General features: G+C 44.7%; 1 protein-coding gene across 2 annotated transcripts in view; it reads right to left on the bottom strand.

The window, feature by feature from the left end:
• The window catches only part of Tec (tec protein tyrosine kinase), a 110,950-nt gene extending 107,115 nt beyond the window's left edge, over positions 1-3,835 (bottom strand). The window contains exon 1 of one of the 2 annotated variants that reach the window (XM_028860921.2): positions 3,752-3,835. The gene's annotated coding sequence lies outside the window, so the exon portion shown is untranslated. The other variant, XM_028860852.2, reaches the window with a different exon arrangement.
• Positions 3,836-22,088: the final 18,253 nt, after the last annotated feature.

Consider the following 22,088-nt stretch of genomic DNA (forward strand, 5'->3'; position numbering starts at 1 on the left):
CGTGAGGTTAAAGCAGGAGGGAGCGGGCTTTGAGCCAGCCTAGGCCGGCATGAACTCCACAGCAAGTGAATTCTAGGCTGGCATGAACTCCACAGCAAGTGAATTCTAAGCTGGCATGAACTCCACAGCAAGTGAATTCTAGGCTGGCATGAACTCCATAGCAAGTGAATTCTAGGCTGGCATGAACTACATAGCAAGACCCTGTCTCAATAATAACAATAATAATAATGTTAAAGACACTGAAAACTCCAATGTTAAGCTTAGATACTAATATTGAGAAAAACCTTCCTAAAAGATTTCAGAAATAACAAGACAGAAATTATGTAAGGTACAAAGTAAAAGGATTGATCCAAAATACCTAACATCTAAATAACGAATTCCTTAAAAAAAAAAAAAAAGACAGAAAACAGGAGAAAATCACCAATGAAATAATTCAAGAAAATTTCCCAAACTAAAAGATGTGAATTCCCAGATTCAAAAGCCCAGCACACTGGGTGAAAACAGAGGCAAACCAGGATACAGCACCGGGAAACTTAGATATTGTGGAGAATATTTCACAACCCCATGGAAAAGCACAGCAGGGCTGTGGCCTCTACTCAAGGTTGCAAGTGAAGATTAAGGAGCCAGAAGTTCCTCCTAATTTAGAAGATACTGGAATAATACCATTGAAATTTCTGTCCCAGAATTCTACACTCGGTCAGTCTAAAAGTTTTAAGAGGAAAATAGATATCCTCAGTTATTCTTAATCTCAGAAAGACTGACATTCCATAAATCCTTTTCCAGAAAGCTCTGAGGAGTCCATCAAAATAAAGGAAGTTACGTGGATAACTAGGAGATGGAACACAGGAAAGAGGCGGTGGGGATTCCCAGGATGCTTAGTGACCGGACAGCCTCTGAGTACCAGCTGCACCCGATAAATAGAAAAGCCCACCTCTCCAGAGTGTGGTAAGCCAGGAGGTTCAGGTTCAGCTTCCTGGGAAAAACAAAATTAACAGAAGATCGGGCTCCTTTCAAAAGGGAAGACTTGGAAAACCGGTCAAGGGTTGTAGATTGAATTCATGAGAAGTACACACGTATACACACACACACACACACACACACACACACACACACACACACACACACACGCCAAACAATTATTAATTCCAAAGAACACAAAAATTTGTGCTTGGCTTAGCTGTGAATATCGACCTACCATTAATATTGTGGCTTATATTGATCTAGCCATTTCTGAGCCCAAATTCTGTGCCTACATGTTTACATTTACATTTGTTTGCTCCTTGTATTTACATTTGTTTGTTTCCCCAATAGCAAGCTATTTGTTTTAGGTTTCTTTTTTTTTTTAATCCCCTTTTTTGTCTAAAAAAAAAATGTAATTTCAACCTCTGTTTCATGGTAGAGCTTTAGTCATCTGAGCTCTGAGCAGCAGAACATACAGAGAAAATTAATAGCTATAATCCAACCCTAGGAAGGGCTGCCTGACCTAGGCAGAACTTTTAAAAAAGGCAGGCCTAGGCGGAGGTATAAATAACCTCTACACCCTCTCCTCTAGGTTGCTTTTGGTGGTTGTTTTTTCCAACAAATCTCTTCCAATAGCATAATCACATGGAGCAGGAAAATCTCTCCACTGCCAATGATCACAAGTCAATTTCATGCCTTTCTTACACACTTGGGTGCCCCATTTAGGAGCCTAATTGAACCAAAACAGCTGCCTCCCAAAACTATTGATAGGTATTCAACTTGAAAGACACTCTGCTTCACCTACTATTCCCTGGACAAGATGGGAGCATTGTAAGGGCTCTGAACAGGGGCAGTATCATCAGGAGACACTTCCCGAGCATCCACAGGGGAGCCAGCACCAGGCAGAGTATCGATGCCCTTACTGATGCTGTAGACAACAAACAAATGATCTCCCTCAGATGGGCGTGAAGACCCAGGGAGGGGTGAAGTAGATGCCAAAATCTAGAACAGGGGCAGGGCAAGGAAGAGAGGCACCAACCAGGGCAGCCTGGGCAACCTGTAGGCAGAGGTGTGGTTAGAGACCCAAGGACCAAGTTCCCAGCACCCTGGGGTGCCTGGAGGGAGGCAAGGAGGCCAACCATTCTTCAAGAAAACAAATAGGCCGGGTGGTGGTGGTGGTGGTGCACGCCTTTAATTCCAGCACTCGGGAGGCAGAGGCAGGCGGATCTCTATGAGTTCGAGGCCAGCCTGGACTACCAAGTGAGTCCCAGGAAAGGCGCAAAGCTACACAGAGAAACCCTGTCTCGAAAAACCCAAAAAAAAAAAAAAAAAAAAAAATAGACCAGGAATTGTCCACAGCCTCTCCATTGTTGTTTAAGGTTTTACCATCTACTGATCGTTACAGGTTTGATAAAAACATAGATAGCCCCTGCCCTGCTTTGAAAACAAAAGCACCTTAATGCAGAATAAAGTAAAGAAACAGTTCGGCAATGCTAAAACACACATTCATACTGTGGATTCTTTCCTGTTTGGGAAGAGAGGAAAATTCTAGGCCAAAGATCCATGTGTAGGGCAAAGGTATTGCCAACTACAGCGTGGCATTGATTTGCATGTGTTTACAATACTTGTCCCACACAGTTCCACAAACCAGAATGCACACACCCTTGTGGGAAGAATGAGGGTCATTAACATAAACACACTACAGAAAGCATGAGTTGTCAAGGGCAGGAATAGTGATCAGATTAATAAGAGCACGGCGAAACGATAAGCCTTTCTTAAACAATGAAACTATAACTGAGCAAAAAGAATGCTCTCGAGTACTTAATGTGTAAGTCTAGCCACCCTTCTCCCCACTCCCCCATAGAAACCATATTTGTGTCTTGCACACCAAAGAGCTACCCGTGCCATTAATCTATCAAATGCCAAAATTGACTTAGGAGACTTGCGGATAGGTTGGTGCTTCCTCCTACCACTCCCTAGCACTGTACAAGAGAATTATCTAGAAAGGGAATGCATTGTCAGAGTTTCCTAAGAGGAAAACGGAGACTCACTGGAAAAAATGCAAGGCATACGCTTAAAGCATACAACTAGACGGGTTAGCCTTCAAACCCACTTAACCACCAGCCGCCCTGTTGTTCCAATTTAACACTGAGATCAACTCCTCTAGTCAAATAGTCCAGTTCCCAAAGACTGGCCCGAGATGGGACCTGATACACAGAAACGTATCTGTAATTCACCAATGACAGGAGAAAGTTAAGAAATTTGAGATCCAGAGAAGATGGCACCGTCCTGGGACAAGGTCCACATAGTTTTCCCCAGAGTCTCCAAGCCCCTATTTATCCGGATCCAAACACCACTCTCCAGAGGGAAAAGTAAATACGTGCCCCCGATGGGGTGAGGCGCTCAGGCACAGGCAACTGTGTACCATCTCGTGGATTCTCACTTTCCCGCGGGACAAGCAGAGAGGAGAAAGGCAGCCTGCGGCTCCACTGGGGACGGAACTCAACCGCGAGTGGTTGAGCCTCAGAAACCAAGTCCAAAAAAAAAGGGCTCAGATGTGGAGCCGGGAGACAGGCTGCAGCCAGCCACAGGGAAGACGCGGCCATCAGGGGAGCGCGCACCTGTCCCCTCTTCCCGGCCCAAAGAGGACAGAGAGCCCGCTCTCACCTCCACGCGAAAGGCAGAAGATCCTTCCCAATCCCACTGAGGTCAGGCTCCAGCAGGCGGGGGCCACCTCCTCCAGCGTGCACCCCCGTCCGGTCCTCCCCGCCCAGAGTCCCGGGGTCCTCACCTAGATGGAGCTCGCACTGAGGCAGGCCAGGCCAGCGCGACGTCAGGACTGGCGAGCCTGGGGCTCCGGGGCGCGCTGACCGTGCCCATCGCCACGCCCATCGACACGCCTACCGACACGCCCATCCCCTCGCTCCGCTCCGGCCCCGCCCCCTCGCCGCGCCGCGCCACCGCCGCTGCCCACAGCCCCGAGTCCCCCACCTTCCTTCCGCGATTGCAAGGAAGCCAGAGGCTGGAGTCAGAGCGCCCCGCGCTGTGGCCGGGGCTCCAGGGAGCGTCCCTTATCCACACAGACATGGCGTGGGGTCTCTCTAAATCGTGACTTCCCCATGCCAAGAAAAGGGTCGTTTGTCCCCGCCTGGGAGAGCCCGGAGCAGTGGCACCTGTTGGTGGCTGAGAGCCCTGTCGGAACTAGGGACCGACTTCCACTTCCCCTTAGCCCCCGGAGGCGAGGGGAACCGGATGACGCTGTGTCCTGGGGTGATAAAAAGAATGGGTCGTTTTACTGGCAAGCCTGAGGCAGGAGAGCATAGCATAGGGTCACGTGCCTTCTTAGTGTATTAACACTTAACCTCGTTGAAGAGTAGAAAACACCTTTCGAGTTATTCGCTTGTATTAAATACTCTAAAGTACCTAGAACTTGCCCACTGTCACCTAGCTGGCTAACTGAGAAGCTGGCCTTGAAAGGCTGGTGCTGTGGCTCAGTGATACGGTGTTTGCTTAACATCCACAAGGCAATGGGTTTCATCTCTACCTTAAAGTCTAAATTGTCCTTGATAGAAGCCTTCGCTCTCAGGACTCATCAATATCAATAATGTACTGTCGGACAGGCATAGTGGCCCACGCCTTTAGTTCCAGCACTTGGGAGACAAAGACAAGCGCCATTTCTGTGCATTCAAAGCCAGTCTGGTCTACATACTGGTTCCATGCCAGCCAGGGTTGGGATGTGAGGACCAGAGGGAAGAGGGGCACAGGACAGGACTGTAATGTTCATGAATTGTCCCTGAGAATACAAGACTGAGCTCTGCCCTCCAAAAGCTTTTGGGACGGAGAGATAGACTAAATTTGTAAAATGCTTGCTATGTAAACACAGGTTGATCACCTGGAACCCACCAAACCAAACAGCTCTCCACCGGTAAATCCAGAGCTGAAGGCAGAACCTAAGCATACCCGGGAACTTGCTGGCCAGCCAGTCTAGCCCAACAGGCCAGCCCTGGGTTCAGGCCCAGGTTCAATGAGAGACTTGATCTCAAATCATATGGTAACAGCAATTGACAAAGACACTCAACCTCTGGCCTCCACGGTGGAGCCTTTAAACAGGGAGAAAACCAATACATGGGTAAGCAAGGAAACCAGATCACATGTGAGGTGTCTTAACTGAAATACACTGGGGTAAAAAAAGAGAGAGTGATGAGAAGGGCACTTCTCAGAGGAAGTGACTGTGCAGCTGAGACCTGAACCAGGCAGCCAACCTGAAGATGCAACTGGGAGGGGCGGGATGACGTGAGCAGTGAGGCTCCTCCCTAACACCTGCTCAGGACTTCAAAGAACTGCCTTCCCCTGCTACTTCTGCTGTGATCACGGTACTGACCTGAGATGTCATGTGACAAGATTCCGTGTGACAGGGAAAGAACTAAGAGCTGTTTAAAGGACTCGCCTAAAGTCATATAATTAGGAAGGGGTGGAGGAGTGGGAGGAGAACACAAAATTGAACTAATGATCTGTGTCTAAATCCCCTTGCTCCAGGGAAGGCCTTAAGCATTATGAGCCGTGCTCTGAGTGAACCGCCTGCCCCTTATTCCCTTCATTGTGCTGATTTTTCCTGCCTTGCAGATGTTCTTGGGGAGAGAAGGTTTGGATCCTGTGAAACTGTCTACAAAAAAAAAGAAAAGAAAAGAAAAGTGGAGCATGTGTGTGCAGAGAGAGCAAGTGATAGCCATGGTACTGCAGTGTGTATGTGTGTGTGTGTGTGTGTGTGTGTGTGTGTGTGTGTGTACGTACACTTGAAAGCTTATCATATTGACTACCTTGGAAAAGATAAGCACTATTGACTGTAAAGGGCACCACCACCTGATACTATGATGCTTAGAACTCATTTCTTGTCATATGGACTGCTGCCCCTGGATGACCCTCCTGTCTCATATTCTCAACTACATGGAAATGAGGCTTTTGGTGGTAATGAATTTTAAATAATAGACTTTCTGATGCCTCCTTCCTAAAGCTTAAGATTAAGAGAGAGAAAATTACTCTACTGCTCTCCTTTAATTCCAAGGAATGCAAGAGAGGACATACCCGTCAGCCAAACACCTCCATCCAAATAGCTTGACAATAACTGGGGGAAGGTTTCCTGAAGAAAACCTTCATTCCGCTGTCCATCAAACCGTTCAAGCCACTGTGTGCCCTCCACAAACCATGTAGGAGAGAGAGGACCACTGTTCTCAGCAGGGTAAAAAGAAGAGACAGAGAGACCAGCAGAGGACTTCAAGCCCATCAGTGGGAAAGTGGGAATTCGGAATGTGCTTGGTGTTTAATGCTGCAGCTGGGGAAATGGTTCAGCGTTCAAAGCATTTGTTGTGTAAGTTTGATGACCCGAGAGTTAGGTCCCACACATACACTGGACACACATACACAGGCATCTGTAATCCCAGCATTCCAGTGACAGGAAACTCTCCAGGCAGACAGGAGACTCTCGAAGCTCCAGGGGCAGCTGATGTCCACAGCTGTACACATGATGTATACAATAAGAGAGACCCTGACTCCTTGATTAGCTTGAACTGTTTGGGAGGCACCCAGGCAGTGGGACCAGGACCTGTCCTCAGTGCATGTGCTGGCTGTTTGGAACCTGGGGCTTACGCAGGGACACTTGGCTCAGCCTGGGAGGAGGGGACTGGACCTGCCTGGACTGAATCTACCAGGTTGATCTCAATCCCCAGGGGAGCCTTTGCCCTGGAGGAGATGGGAATGGGAGGTGGGGTGGGGGAAAGGCAGAGGGGGGAAGCCGGAGGGGGGAGGACAGGGGAATCCGTGGCTGATATGTAAAATTAAATTAAATTATAAAATAAAAAAATTAAATTTTAAAAAAAAAAGAGACAGAGACTCTGTCTCAAGGTGAAAGGCAAAGACTGAAACCCGAAGTTGTCTTCTGACATCATACATAGAGTGGCATGCACACACTTAAACACAGCAATATACCATCCCATGACATGTCTGTGTGTGTGTAAATATATATAATTATCATTAATTATTATTTTCTTCCATCTTATATGAAAAGAGAACACAAAGGTTGGGCTTCCATAACTCAAACAAAAGGTCGTGGATTTAAGATTGCTTCCTTTAAAGCTGGGTGTGGTGGCTCATGCCTTTCATTCCCCCCACTCAGGAGGCAGAGGCAGGCTGATCTCTGTGAGTTTGAGGCCAGCCTGGTCTACAGAGTAAGTTCCAGGATAGTCAGGACTGTTACACAGAGAATCCCTGTCTGAACAAAAAAAAAAAAAAAAAAAAAAAAAAAAATTCTCCCCTTTCCTTCAAAGTCAAAGCTCAGTCATCATTACCTATTACAGCCTTCTTAATAAAGTTGAAGTACAAACTAGGCATTTATACAATGTCTTGGAGCCCATGATCTCCCTTCTTATATGGTATTGCCATGACATCTATAAAATTTTATATATTTAAGTGCTAAATAATAGGTTGACAATTTCAGTTTCTTGAGAGAGAGAGAGAAAATACCTTTTTTTTTAACATGGGCTAAAATTCCACATGGTGCCTAAGAAACATATGGAATCCACCTGAAAGGTTTGTCAACAAAGCAGTGTTTGTATCTGGAGTCCGGCACCCCATTTGGAAGTCTCTGCCTCCATTTTGTGACCTTTGACCTACCCAAAGAACCTGCCCATAATCTGACCATGCGTTCATTGAATGAATAAATGATTATAATGATGATAATAATACAGATCTTACCAGTCTTGTGCAGAGACTCTCTTCCTACGTGAAGAGGACCTCACTGAAATTATGTGACATGTCTGCCTCTTTCTATTATGTATCAACAGCAGTTACTTCTTTGGCACTCAATAGATAGAAGGAAGGAAGGAATGTTGAATGTTAGACACGAAGTTGTTAATCATACTACCAAGAACAGTTGTTAAGCTAGGCTCTGCAGTTAAGAGCACTGGATGAAAAAGGACTTGATCAGGCGGTGGTGACCTACGCCTTCAATCCCAGCACTCCGGAGGCAGAGACAGGTGGATTTCTGAGTTCGAAGCCAGCCTGGTCTACAAAGTGAGTTCCAGGACAGCAAGGAATAAACCAAGAAACCCTGTCTTGAAAAAAGCAAAAAAAAAAAAAAAATCACTGGATGTTCTTCCAGAGGACCCAGGTTTGATTCTTAGCATCCACATGTTAACTCACAACCAGCTCTAACTCCAGTTCCAGACAGTCTGATGCCCTCTTCTGGACTCTGAAGGTACTACATGCATGTGGCCTGCTAAATTAAACCAGCCTATATGTATTTTAAGGATGTCTTAACTTTAGAATTAAAGTCAGAAAATGTGTTGCATTGGGGGAGAAGTTATACCATTATTTCCATGAGAAACGAAAGGCTATACATTTCTTCAAAATTAATAAAGATCAAATTTGACTGGGGGAGGCCTCTTGAAAATCTTGGCTGCAGACATAAGGAAGAAACCAAGAAAAACTCCAAGACAGGTGACATACATTCTTATCCCTCTGCATGGGAACAGCTCTGAATTGAATGAGATATGATAAGTCTTGTTGGCTACAGAGTCCTTATGACTTATTATTACATGACATCCTTCCATAAGGCATGGATGGAGATTTATATTACAGTTTTATGCAGGCCAAACGGACTTAGAAAGTTGACAGATGTCTTTTACATGCTCAAACACAGAGCAGAGAATCATCTTTAGCTGATTTGTGCACACCACACATTCCATACTTGTGTTAATGCAGATATGTGTATTACCTTTTAAAAAGTTTGTATGTTTTCAGAACAAAAGGACCAGACACCAATTAGGACAAGTAGCCCAAGTGACCCAGCTACTCAGAATGCCTCTGTTGCAGTTTCTTCAAAAATTTGCATCCAGAATTTCAAAGTGGCTAGCTAAAATGGTCCAGCCTCATAGACTACTCCAGCCAGGACTTCAGATAAGCCTTGCAGTTTCCCATCACACACAGACTGGACACCAGATCTCTCCAGGACTTGACCATTATCCCAATTTTCTCAGGGTCCTCTAAAGATGCCATCATCCCCAGACAGCAGGAAGTAATTTTAAGAACACAACACCCACATTCTTGAAAGGTGGGGTGGGTGGGTTTTTCGTCATTCAGTGGGTTATGGATGTTTGTCATTGTTTAGGGGAGTTAGTTGCAAGTTGTTATTGACCATGGTCAGGGAGGAAACTAAACAAAAAAGGTTAGGTTAAGGGATTTCTTTCTTTCTTTCTTACTTACTTTCTTTCTTTCCTTTCATTTCCTTTCTTCTATCCTTCTTTCTCTCCTATGTAGTGAAAAAGGGGGAATAGGAATGATAGGATAAAAATATAGATTTTTGAACCTCCATCAAGCTAAAAAGCAACTACTAGTCTCAAATATTTTACCTTGTTGTGGATTTTTGTATATTGATACAAATTAAGGTTATTTTGTTAAAACATACTGTCTATATGTCTACTCTTGTTTAAGGTATTGTACCTATGCAGCTCATTTGAAAATGTAATATAAAATTCTTTTCCTTGAAAGCTGTTATTACAAACTGTTTAGGATAATTAAGAAATTCAGGTTTGTAGTTAGTCATCTATAACAATCAAATTTGTAGTCATGTCAGGTATGTTTTCAATTTCCACAATGCTTGTGGCAAATAGCCTAAGAAAGAAAGAGACAGGGGGTGAAGGAGGGATGGAGAAAAGAAGGGGGAAGAAAGGAGGAAAGAAGAGATAGTCCAAGGAAAGAAGTAGACTATGTAGAAGAGGAGCAGGAGGTGGCAGGTGAAAGTATTGGCACTAATAACCCAATAACTCTAATGGAAACTCCGTGAATGCATGACAGTGATGGATATTTGTCTAGGAGGGAGAACCAATGAACCACTTGTTTCTGGAGCAACAGTCATTACCTAATCTGAACAATAGTGACAGATGGTGGGTGGACGGAAAGAATGAATTAAAGAAGGAAGGGAGAAAGTCATGAATGGTACTACCAATGATTTGCTATTTGCAACATCAGAGTCTCCTAAGAGGAAGAGGACAGCGCTGACACAGTGTTTCAAAGAAACAACAGCTGAACTTTTCTACATTTGGCAAATGACGTAAAGCTACAGAGTAGGAAGTTGAGCAAACCTCATACTGGGTAGATGCAAAGAAATTCACAATAAGACCCACCACAGCTGAACTTCACAATGTTAAAGAGAAAATTACTCTTGAAAGCAGAGAGACGTGACCTTGACCTTAGACAAGAAACCAACTCCAAGGACAGTTGATGTGTCATGGGAAACCTGGCAGAGAGGGAAGTGGGAGAGATTTCCTGAGAGCTGAAAGAAAGCAACTGTTGCCAGGCAGCGGTGGTGCACGCCTTTAATCCCAGCACTTGGGAGGCTCAGGGGCAGGCGGATCTCTGGGAGTCTGAGGCCAGCCTGGTCTACAGAGTAAGTTCTCAGACAGCCAGGGCTATTACACAGAGAAACCGTGTCTAAAAAAAAAAAAAAAAAAAAAAAAAAAAAAAAAAAAAAAAAAAAACCAGGAGATAAAATGTTAAATGTCCATACTTCCTCAACTGAGGTAAAAATGACATTTATAGAAGTTGTGCGTATAATGTAAAGCCCGAAGTGACTCTTAAAAAGCTATACACAAGGACTAAAGAGAGGGCTCAGCAGTTAAGAGCACTGGCCCAGGCAGTCAGACTATCGTAAAACAAACATACGCGTTCATCAAGTGTGTAGGAAGCATGTACCAAGACAGATCATAGCTGGGTCACCACCACAATCTGCATCAAGACAGACCATAACTGGGTCACCACAAACTGTACCAAGAAAAACTACAACTGGGTCAAACATCAAACCACTACAAAACTGCAAATAACTGGAATCATACACGCTGTCTTTTCTGATTAAAAAAAGTCAAACTCAAATGTAGAATACAATAACAAGAGAGCTGGGCATGGTGACGCATGCATTTAATCTCAGCACGCCAGAGGCAGAGGCAGGTGGAACTCAGTTTGAGGGCAGCTTGGTCTACATATTAAGTTCGAGGCCAGCAATGTCTACATAGGAAGACCCTGTTTTAAAATAATAGTAATAACAACAACAACAACAACAATGGAACTATCTCCAAGCAATATTTGGGACTAAATAACATACTTGAATATAATTTATTTATATTTATTTTTTATGTGTGCTGGTGTTTTGCCTGCATGTATGTCTGTGTGAGGGTGTCAGATTTTAGAGTTACAGACAATTGTTAGCTGCTGTGTGGATGCTGGGAACTGAACCTGGGTCCACTGGAAGAGCAGTCAGTGCTCTTAACACTGAGCCATCCCTCCAGTCCCAATAATGTATAAAAGCCAAAGATCAAAGACAGTCTCGAGGGAAAGCAAAAACCAAAACACAAAACACAAAACTTTGAATTAAGTAAAGAGCAGTAAATGCAGGCATTAGAAAAGAGTTACATCTCAAATCGCTAATCTAAGCTCTGTTATAAGACTCCAGAAAGAAAAAAAAAAAAAGAGTATACAAATGCAAAGCTAACAACAAGAAACAACAAAGACAAAAACCAGAGACTTAAGAACAAAACCAAGTGTGAAGTGTCAGTGAAAGAAAAGTCTTGCGCTTAAAGTCCCTAACTGAGGTTGTGGGCTCCGTACTCTGATTAAACCTCCCCTCTTCTGGTAGGGCTGCCTACTCACAGGTGAGTGATCTCCCTGACTCTTCTGAAGCAGCCATTGTTTCTCTTCCTCATTCTTTTCTTTCCTCTCACGCGGCTGGAGAGTCACAGCTTTCCCACCGTGGGCTCTTTCTTTTAAATAATGATAGACTGTCCTCAAGCTTCCCTTTGTGCCTGTTCTTAAATTCTTTTATTAATGAGATTAAGACCCCCAAGAGGGGAATCTTTATTTCCCAGGTATGGCTTTCCTGGGACTCCCCAAGATTTCACTACCTTTTAATTCCTTAATTAGCAGAGAAATGGACCATTCCTGTACCCGAGATGGTACCATTCTTACAGATCTTCCAGGAATCAGAATAATTGAATGATGTGATATTTTGTTTGTGCTTTTACAAATAAATCTCGCCTGAAGATCTGAGTGGGGAGCTGGCCACTAGAGGCCAGGCCGTGGTGGCACGCACCTTTAATCCCAGCACTTGGGAGGAGGAAACAGGAAGTGATATGGCTGGGCAGAGAGAGAAAGTGATAAGATAGGGTAGAGACAGAAGCTGAGCTCGGCCTTTCAGGCTGAGGATTCAGTAGAGGTAAGAAGTCTCTCTGGAGGCTGGTTCCTTTACTGATCAGCTTTTACCCCAATATCTAGCTCCAGGTTTTTATTATTAGGACCAATTACACTGGGCAGTGGTGGCACGTTTAATCCCAGCACTAGGGAGGCAGAGCCAGGAGGATCTCTGTGAGTTCAAGGCCAGCCTGGTCTACAGAGTGGGTTCCAGGACAGGCACCAAAACTACACAGAGAAATCCTGTCTCGAGAAAAGAAAGAAAAAAAAAAAGACCAATTAGCATGAATGCTACAGACTGGTACAAATAACCCTACATACATCAATGTGACAGTTTAGATCAAACTGATTTTTTAAGCCTGAATTACAATTCAGTCAACATAAAATACATGTGCCAGAAAAGTCCTGTAACCATTAAAGAATGTAATGCAGAATTTAAAATCCCCCAAAGCAGCTTCATCACCAGGATGGTTTCAGTAAAGAAACAATGAGAAAGAAGCCAAACTGTGACCCTGGGTAAAGTGTGCCAGCTCCTAAGGAAACTCCAGTTCCACATATTCCAAAAGGCAGTCCAAATATCCAGAGATGAGGTCAGCCTGGACTAAAGGAGGATTTGTACAGGTTAGCTAAAAGTCAGCATTCCTCAGGGGCTTGTGAAGCCGTCCCCCTCCACCAAAAGGAGTCATTTCCCTTGTCTCTGGCAGTAGGGACTTAAGGCTACCTGTGGTGCCTATTAGCATATCAAAGCTCACACTGGCCTCCAGCCAAGCCTCCCTCAGTATCACAAGTACCTATTACACATTTCTAAGTCCACACTAACATCCTTGGAGTCCTAGGAAAGCCATACCTGGGAAATAAAGATTACCTCCTCCCCCATCCTAAGCTCCCTCCACTCATTGGCTTCCCTCCCCACAGCTACCCATTCTCCTTATAACCCTGCTATTCTTGACATGGGCTCTCTCTTTCTCTGCTCTACTCCTGCTTCTCTCACTGTGCTCTATTCTCTATCCCCTGCCATCTCCCCGCCCACCTACCCATAGCCCTGGCCATGTCCAGTCTGCTGGCCATGTTCTATTGACTTGTTTCTCTCTCTGCTCTGGACTCTTCCAGATGCCCCTGGCTTCTCTCTCTCTCAACAATAAAAGCCTTCCCCTTAACTATACAGTGGTTGTCTTAGTTAGGGTTTCTATTGCTCTTTTTTTTTTTTTGAGCCAAATTTGAAGAGGGCTTTATTAAATACTGGCCAAAATTATGGACACTTGCCAGGTCCATATTCGGGATTCCTAGAGTATGGCAGTGAATTGCATTAATCCCCAGGCAACGCTTATAAAGGAAAACATTTAATTGGGGCTGGCTTACAGTTTCAGAGGTTTGGTCCATTAGGATCACAGAAGGAAGCATGGCATTCTGCAGGTAGACATGCTGTTGGAGAAGAGGTTGAAAGTTCTACATCTTGATCTGTAGGCTGCCAGAGGAGACTGTGTACCAGACTGGGTGTGGCTTGAGCATAGGAAACCTCAAGGCCCACCCTCATGGTGACACACTTTCTCCAACAAGGCCACACCTCCTAATAGTTCCACTCACTAAATGCGATGCATTCAGACACATGAGATTACTACCTATTCACACCACCACCGTGGTCATGTCACCAGTTTATATACAAAGCATAGGCCATCCCCAAAGTTCCCGGTGTAGGTAGACAAGGGTACAGTGAAAACACCAAACTAGACAGTTCTGTGGGTAGAAAGGAAAGTTGATTTGGGGAATTCAAACTACCAAGGCTAAGTGGGGGAGCAAGGAGCAGAGAGAATAGCAAAAGGCAGGCAAGCCTTGCCAGTTTTAAGGGGGTGTGTTGAGGTGAGATGAGGCATGTAAGTGGGAACCTCCCAGGAACCAAAGTAGTGGGAGGGGAGGGCTCTTGGGCTACAACCACCTGGGAGACAGTGTGGGACTTGGATCTGTTTCAGGCCTGGTTGAGTTAATATGGAACTCGATGCCCATTGCCAAGATAGTACGGGAAATAATGTTTTTTCCTGACGAACAGACACCCGCTTCTCAAGGTTTCTGAGAGACGCTGATTTTAGGCTTTAGTTACCTACTAGCAATCCTTCTCATTTCTCCGGCAGAGTCCAGTCTAGTCTGACTGAGCCCAGACTGTCATTTAGGACACTGTCAACAGTAGGGCCACTTTGGGGGCCTACTTTGGACCTCGCGTCTGGGACTATGTGATTATTGCTTGATTCCAAGGAAGCGGGTAGACAAAATGCAATTTCTTTCCAGACCATTGGACGAAGGCTCAACATTGATGATGTTTAGCTTCAAAAAAAAAAAAAAAAATCAGAAATACATCTTATACTCTGGTATTGTAAACTGGTTACATGTGACTGCATAAAACCTCAGAGCCATGCACACATGGTTTTTTCCCAGGGGCCTCCACCCAGAGGTACCCAGCCAAATAAATCCTAAGTTACAGATATTGTGTGTTATTTGTGTTTAGATGGAAGAACATTTTGCCTGTTCTAATTAATCTCTTTCCCCCAGGACTAATTCACCACCACCGCCATGAAGGTGTTAGGAAAAGTCGTTCCCTATGCTTTCTCTGTGGTCAGGTAGATTCCCTATCACTACACAGCACAATGGACGGCCCAAGGCAAGTGAAGCATCCCCATTCAACTTCTTTCTTGGCTTCTCACATTGGGCACAAAGCCCATTGGGAAGTTTGGCCAGCCAGGCACACTGATCTGATTATCAGGAAATAGGTTCCCACTGTTTTTTTTTTTTTTTTTTTTTTTTTTGGTTTTTCGAGACAGGGTTTCTCTGTGTAGCTTTGCGCCTTTCCTGGAGCTCACTTGGTAGCCCAGGCTGGCCTCGAACTCACAGAGATCCGCCTGGCTCTGCCTCCCGAGTGCTGGGATTAAAGGCGTGCGCCACCAACGCCCGGCTCAGGTTCCCACTGTTAACAAACCTCTGGATCTTGTTCAAGAGGTTAAAAAAAAAAAAAAAAAAAAAAAAAAAAAAAAAAAAAAAAAAAAAAAAAAAAAAAAAACCATAACATATCGTTTTCTCTTAGTTTTTTCCCCTATTTGCCCATGGTGAGTGTTCATATTTTGAACTTTTGAGAAAAATACTATAAAATGTCTTCTCTGAGATTATTTCTTCAACATGAATGATTTTGTGAAATAAGCACCTACTGGGTAAGTTCATCTTACACCTTGCCAGAAGCTGCTCATTGAATTGTCAAATAGGTGAATAAGTGAAGAAACTTCTATTTGTGGGAGAATACTGGCTGTTGAATTCAGTTCTATCTTTTCAAAAAATCCTTTATCGCCAGGAGGTGATGGCACACGCCTTTAATCTCAGTGATCAGGAGGCAGAGCCAGGTGGATCTCTGTGAGTTTGAGGCCAGCCTGGTCTATAGAGTGAGTTCCAAGACAGGCACCAAAGCTACACAGAGAATCCCTGCCTTGAAAAAAAAAAAATCCTTTGTCCTGGCCTGCTGACACAGGTTCACTGTTCCTTGTAAGTTCCTGCATTAACTTTAAAAGAAGAAAAACAATTCTTAAGACTACATAAACAGAAAATTCTTGAACATCTTTCCATGGTGATGAAACTTGGGTCTTTTGAGGTTGGCAGAGACATCCAAAAGGCCATCTCAGGGTGCTAACTCTTCATGGATCCCAAGGGGTGGCACTTTAACCATCAATAGTAAGATAGTATAAGAATGTGGATGTGAAAACACAGCTCTCACCTTAAAGGCAATAAAAGACAACTTATTTTGGAGCCATTTCAAGGGACCATGGCTCAGGAACACAGATTTGGGTCACCCCAAATTCCATGTTCCATCGTGGAAGAAGTTTCACAGTTTCACTGAGCAAAGAAAGTCACAAATCTAGGCAACTTTAAAATGTATTTGGTGGGTACATCAGCGTGTGGTTACGGCAGGATGGAGGAAGCTGCTCTGGAGGCCTCAGATGCTATCTGATGACACTCTTAACTTTCTGGTTGGTGGAAGCTAGTGGTCTACTAAGTTAATCGATTTCAAGAAGGCTTTATCTGTTAGTCACTTGATGTTAGTTCTGGCACAGAGGTAGGCAAGGAATGACTATTAGGGGGTTAATGCTAGCCCAAGATAAGGTAGTTAGCCTCTGGATGTGCATCATTCCAACCTCGCCACCTCACCTCAGTTTTCATCAGTCTTTGCAGACACAGATTGCTTCCAGGAATTGTCATTCACAGGAATATGACAGCTTCATGTCTGGGTGACTTCAGAGAAGGAACCGTGTGGGACAGGGAAGTTAGCCAGTCATCTTCCTTGAATGACTCTTGGCTATGTATTTCCTGATGCCTAATGTGATAAGGAGGGGGCACTATCTTTCTGCTGTATCTAGATACTTATTTATCTATTTATTTATTTTTATTGTTTGTGTATGAGTGTTTGCCTGCCTGTATGTGTGTGCACCATGTGTGTGCAGTGCTTGTGGAAGCCAGAAAGGGTCAGATCCTGTAGACAGAAGTTTTTCCTGTCCCATCCAACCCCACGGTCCCACAGCTGCTTGTAAAATAATTACTTAGAGGCTTAAATTAATTACAAACTGCATGGCCTATAGCTCCAGCTTCTTGCTAGTTAGCTCTTATAATTTAACTCAGCCCATTTCTGTTCATCTGTGTGTCGCCACATGTTCCATGGCTTTACCTGGGTCCCATTACATGTTGTTCCTTGGACGGGCAGGCTGGCATCTCTCCCGACTGCACCCTTCTTCTTTCTGTATCTCTGCATGGATTTCCCGCCTGCCTCTAAGCTGTCTTGCCATAGGCCAAAGTAGCTTTTTTTATTAGCCAACCAGAGCAACACATATTCACAGCGTACAGAAAGGTATCCCACAGTAAGATCCCCTGGGACTGGAATTACAGATGGTTGTGAGCTGTCATGTGGGTGCCAGGAACTGAACCCAGCTTCTCTGCAAGAGCAGCCAGTGCTCTTAACCACTGAGCCATCTCTCCAGTCCCTCCACGATATTTATTAGGAAATAGAAAAGTTAAGAATACATAGTAAGGCCAGGCAGTGGTGGTGGCGCACGCCTTTAATCCCAGCACTCAGGAGGCAGAGACAGGCGGATCTCTGTGAGTTCGAGGCTAGCCTGGGCTACCAAGTGAGTTCCAGGAAAGGCGCAAAGCTACACAGAGAAACCCTGTCTCGAAAAACCAAAAAAAAAAAAAAAAAAAAAGAATACATAGTAAGGCCGGGCGGTGGTGGCGCACGCCTTTAATCCCAGCACTCTGGAGGCAGAGGCAGGTGGATCTCTGTGAATTTGAGGCCAGCCTGGGCTACAGAGTGAGTTCCAGGAAAGGCACAAAGCAATCCAGAGAAACCCTGTCTGGAAAAACAAAACAGAAAACAAAAACAAACAAAAAAAAAATACAAAGTACAAGCCATATGCAAGGGTTTGGGCACTAGATGCACGTGAGGGGTACATTATAGAAACTGTCAACATGACTGCTCCATAATATAGTTAAGGGTTTTGCTGTAGGTTTGAGAGAGAACAGCCAGAGGCATCTGGAAAGGTCCAGAGCACAGAGAGAAAGAAGTAAACTAAGCATGGCCAGCAGACTGGACACAGCCAGGGCTGTGTGTGAGAGACCGGAGAAGAGCAGGAGCTAGAGAATAGAGAGGAGTTAGTGAGAAGAGCTGGGAAGAGGGAAGCCCGTGAGCTGGAGGCAGTTTAGGGTAGGGAAGGAGGTGAGAAGGGCTAGGATGCTTGTGTGGACTTTGAAATGTGTAACAGGTACTTGTGATACTGAGGGAGGCTAGGGGCCAGCATGAGCTTTGATATGCTGATATCTGCCAGAAGTTAAGGAAATGACTCCTCCTCCTGGAAGAAGGGAACTGTTTTCACATTCCTAAGGACTGCTGGCTTTCGTCTAGCCACCAGAAATCCTCCTACAGTCCAGATTCCTTCATCTCTGGATGGAAGTACTGCCTTTTGGCATGTGTACAACTGGAGTTTTCTTTGAAGCTGACAAGAGCCAGGACATTAATATATACAAATGGTTTCATTCAAAGAATCTCGAGTAAACAGTCACATTGTTAATACAAACTTCAATCGCTTATCTATTCAGTCTTACCTTACTATTATATATATTTTTTAATTTACTCACTTTCGTCACTTAAATTTCTACTTAATAAAAGCATTACAAGCATGAAGGTGCATTCTCTCCTCTCTTGGCTTCAGCTTGCCATGACCTGCTCTCAGCTCCTGTACCAGCAGCACTCTGCTGTGGACCATCCGGTAGATGGATGCTCCTCATTTTGCCTGGAGCCTTTTCTAGCAGTCCCAGGCCTAACTTCCAGCATGCCATGGAAATCGTGATGAATGGGAACCTTTCTAATACTGTCAGTTCAGAGCAACAACTATTGGAGAGAAAATAAAATAGACTCAAATGCAGGCTACAAACACAATGAAAAAGTAAAAAGAACCAGGCAAAAATATTATATTTATCATTACAGATATCACATTTAACCTAATTTATCCCGATTGTTTTTTTTTAATTAATTTTTCTTATGTGTGTGTGTGTGTGTGTGTGTGTGTGTGTGTGTGTTGCTTGAATGTATGTCTGTGTACCACATGAGTGTCTGGTTCCCTCTGAGACCAGAAGAGTATTGGATCCCCTGGAAATTATAGACTATTGTGAGCTGTCGTGTGGGTGCTGCCAAATGAACCCCTGCCCCCCTCGAAAAGCAACCAATGTTCTTAACCACTGAGCACCCTCTCCAGTCCTATATTGTTTTCATTATTTTGCCAACACGATGCCATTTATTATGCCTGCTGGTGCCGCAGAAGGTAACTTGCCAGAGAGTATGAAGACCCCCAATAGGGTCCAGCATCCTTCTGCTGTTTGGAGCTGCCCGGACCCTGGCTTTGGCTTTGGGGTGTGCCTGGGGATCGAGGCCAGGACTGCATCCTGGCAGAAAGAGGGTTCTCAGGATAACTTTTTCCAGAGTCCCCGGGGCTGGAGCAAAGCTGCGGCCCCACCAGACAGCGGGAATCCACAGATTCGCCCTTACCTGTGCCGCCGCTGGCAGTGCCGGATTCACTGACCAAAGCTGCGGGCTTTGGGGCAGGCTACGCTCCCGGATAGAAGGTTCGGGCTCCGTCTAGTCCTATAGAGACACTTCTGCCGCCTGAGTCTCTCAGCTCCATCAGAGCTGGGTGGGAGGGACCTACCCTTCCAGTGGACCCCTACCCTTCCAGCCCTCGTAGGTTTCGGTGGTCCTGGAGTACACCTCACCACCCCTTGGTCCAGCCCCCAAGAGCATCCCTTCTACCCCTCCTCCGCCCAGCGCACAAAGGTAGTCTTTCTGCCTTTAGCACAGGCAGTGAAATCCCCAGCCCAAAATGTTATCTTTTTTAATGTGACTGATTAAAATCAAAACAAAACAAAAACAAAGAGATATTTTTAAAGTCTACTCATTATTATGTGTGTGAGTGTTTTGCCTACGTATATGTATGTTCACCACGTGCATGCCTGGACGCTCAGAGGCCATTATATCCCTTGGAGTTACAGGCGATTGTCAGGAAACATATGGACGCTGGAAACTGACCTGGGTCCTTGGCAAGAGCAGCATACCCTCTTAACGACTTGACCATCTTTCCAGCCCCCGTATTTGACTTTCTCATTCTCCCCGGTGATATCATCAAGCCTTCACGTTTCGGTGTGTTCTACACCTACGGGACATCTCAGGTTGGGTTCATTATTCCAAGTATTCCATAGCTTTATGTGGCTAGTGACCCTATGGTAGAGGACTGGAGATGCCTAGAAAATTGGTAAAGCGTATTTCTGGGGATTCTCATAAGGCGGCCTCCGGAGAAGAACGATGGGTGTGTGGGTCTGAGAACTGAACAGAAGACCCACCTTCGATGAGTGGCATCCTCCAATAGAACAGAAAAGCAGAGCGAGAACTCCATGTGTGCTCGCTCACATTGGGAGGTTCTTAAGCAGGTATGGTTTTGGGGTGCTGACAATGAGAACTTGGACCTGCAGCCCTCCGGGGATTTTTAGACCCTCGGCTTTTGCCAGGGTTGCATCTCTGGTCTGGTGTTTGTTTGTTTGTTTGTTCCCTGAAGCTTCCAGCTTTTAGAGTTGGAATTTCTCTAGGTCTTCACCCTGCCAATGGCCAGTGTGGGGACCGTTCAGCCTCCAATCATGTAAGCCAATCTAATAAATCCCCTCTTATCAATTACGTATAATATTGCTTGTGTTGTAGAGAACCCTGACTAATACCAGGACCTCACTGAACAATGTAGACCTACCACATGTAGTATTCATGTCCACAGAAAAGTGGGCGGAGAAACCACACCCTGAAACGCCCTCTGGGAAACACTCAGGTTGTTTCACTTTGGAAAACACTGCTGTTGAAGTTTCTACACACCCAGCTGTGACCTGCCAGGATCTCTAGTCGTCTTGTACTTCATGAGATTCCTTTCGGAACCCTAAAATCACCCAACACCCACTTCAGAGGGGATTTGGAAAACCTCAAACTAGGAATTGATTACCTGGTCCTAGACCAGACTCCTCAAACTGGGACGTCCCAGAGTACACACACACACACACACACACACACACACACACAGAGAGAGAGAGAGAGAGAGAGAGAGAGAGAGAGAGAGAGAGAGAGAGAGAGAGAGAGAGAGAGAGAGAGAGAAGTCTGCACCAGCCACTCCCTTTGGAGGAATTTCTTTTTTTTTTTTTTTTTTTTTTTTTTTTTTTTTTTTGGTTTTTCGAGACAGGGTTTCTCTGTGTAGTTTTGGTGCCTGTCCTGGAACTCACTCTGTAGACCAGGCTGGCCTCGAACTCACAGAGATCCGCCTGGCTCTGCCTCCCGAGTGCTGGGATTAAAGGCGTGCGCCACCACCGCCCGGCAGGAATTTCTAAAACTACACAAAACTCTGAACTGGATGCTGGCCTAGGAAACTGGTCCCTTTTACCTCTCTTTGTCCTAACCAACTCTATGATCTTACAACCCAAGCTTTCAAAGAGCCTGATTGTCAACTAGCTGCCCCTGGAGTATTTCTACTGTAGCTGTATTCTATTTTATTTCAGGCCATGTGCAAAGTCAATATGGAGTGTGGAAAAGACTATTTAAAGCATAGAGTTGGTTTTTGCATTATCCTCGCTACTTGTAAAAATAGCATACACTCTGTCATTTTGAGCAAGAATTGTCACACAGCTCTGCTATCTGAACTTGACCACATGACAGTGCAACTCTGTTGGCCTTTGATGATATAGGTCTAGTATAATTAGGCTAGTCTGTAAAGAGTATGAATAATGTGTTCTGACATTTTGCCATTTGTGAGTCAATGAATCATAAAACCACAGAATGATATACTTTTATCAATGGTGGAGGGGTTAGATGCCCTCCAGACAAAAATCATCTAACTGAGGGGGAAGTCAGTTTTCTTTTAAAAATTCTACAAGTAGGGCTGGAGAGTTGTCTCAGTAATTAGGAGCACTTGCTGCCCTGACAAGGGATCTGGGTTCTACTCCCAGCACCCACCAGGTGGCTCACGATCATCTGTAACTCCAGTTCCAGAGAATCCAACACCCTCTCCTAACATTCAAATGTACAGAAAGCACATACATGCACGTAAAAATAGATAAATAAATCTAAAAATAATTAATACCACAAGCCCTGATCTAGGTTTTAAGGCAGAGACTTTTCAAAACACCAGCTATTTCAAAACATTCCTATTCTTAAGGAATGATCAGTAAAACAAATTTTAAGTCATACCATTTAATGATTAAGTAACCCATTTGCTTAAAAAGAAAGGGAAGTGATAGCTATGAAGACTGCAAAAGCAAGCAGCTCCATTCATGTTTATCTCCATGTATCGTGAGGC

The sequence above is a fragment of the Peromyscus leucopus genome, chromosome 10 (genome assembly GCF_004664715.2).
Source record: "Peromyscus leucopus breed LL Stock chromosome 10, UCI_PerLeu_2.1, whole genome shotgun sequence".
Classification (NCBI taxonomy): domain Eukaryota; kingdom Metazoa; phylum Chordata; class Mammalia; order Rodentia; family Cricetidae; genus Peromyscus; species Peromyscus leucopus.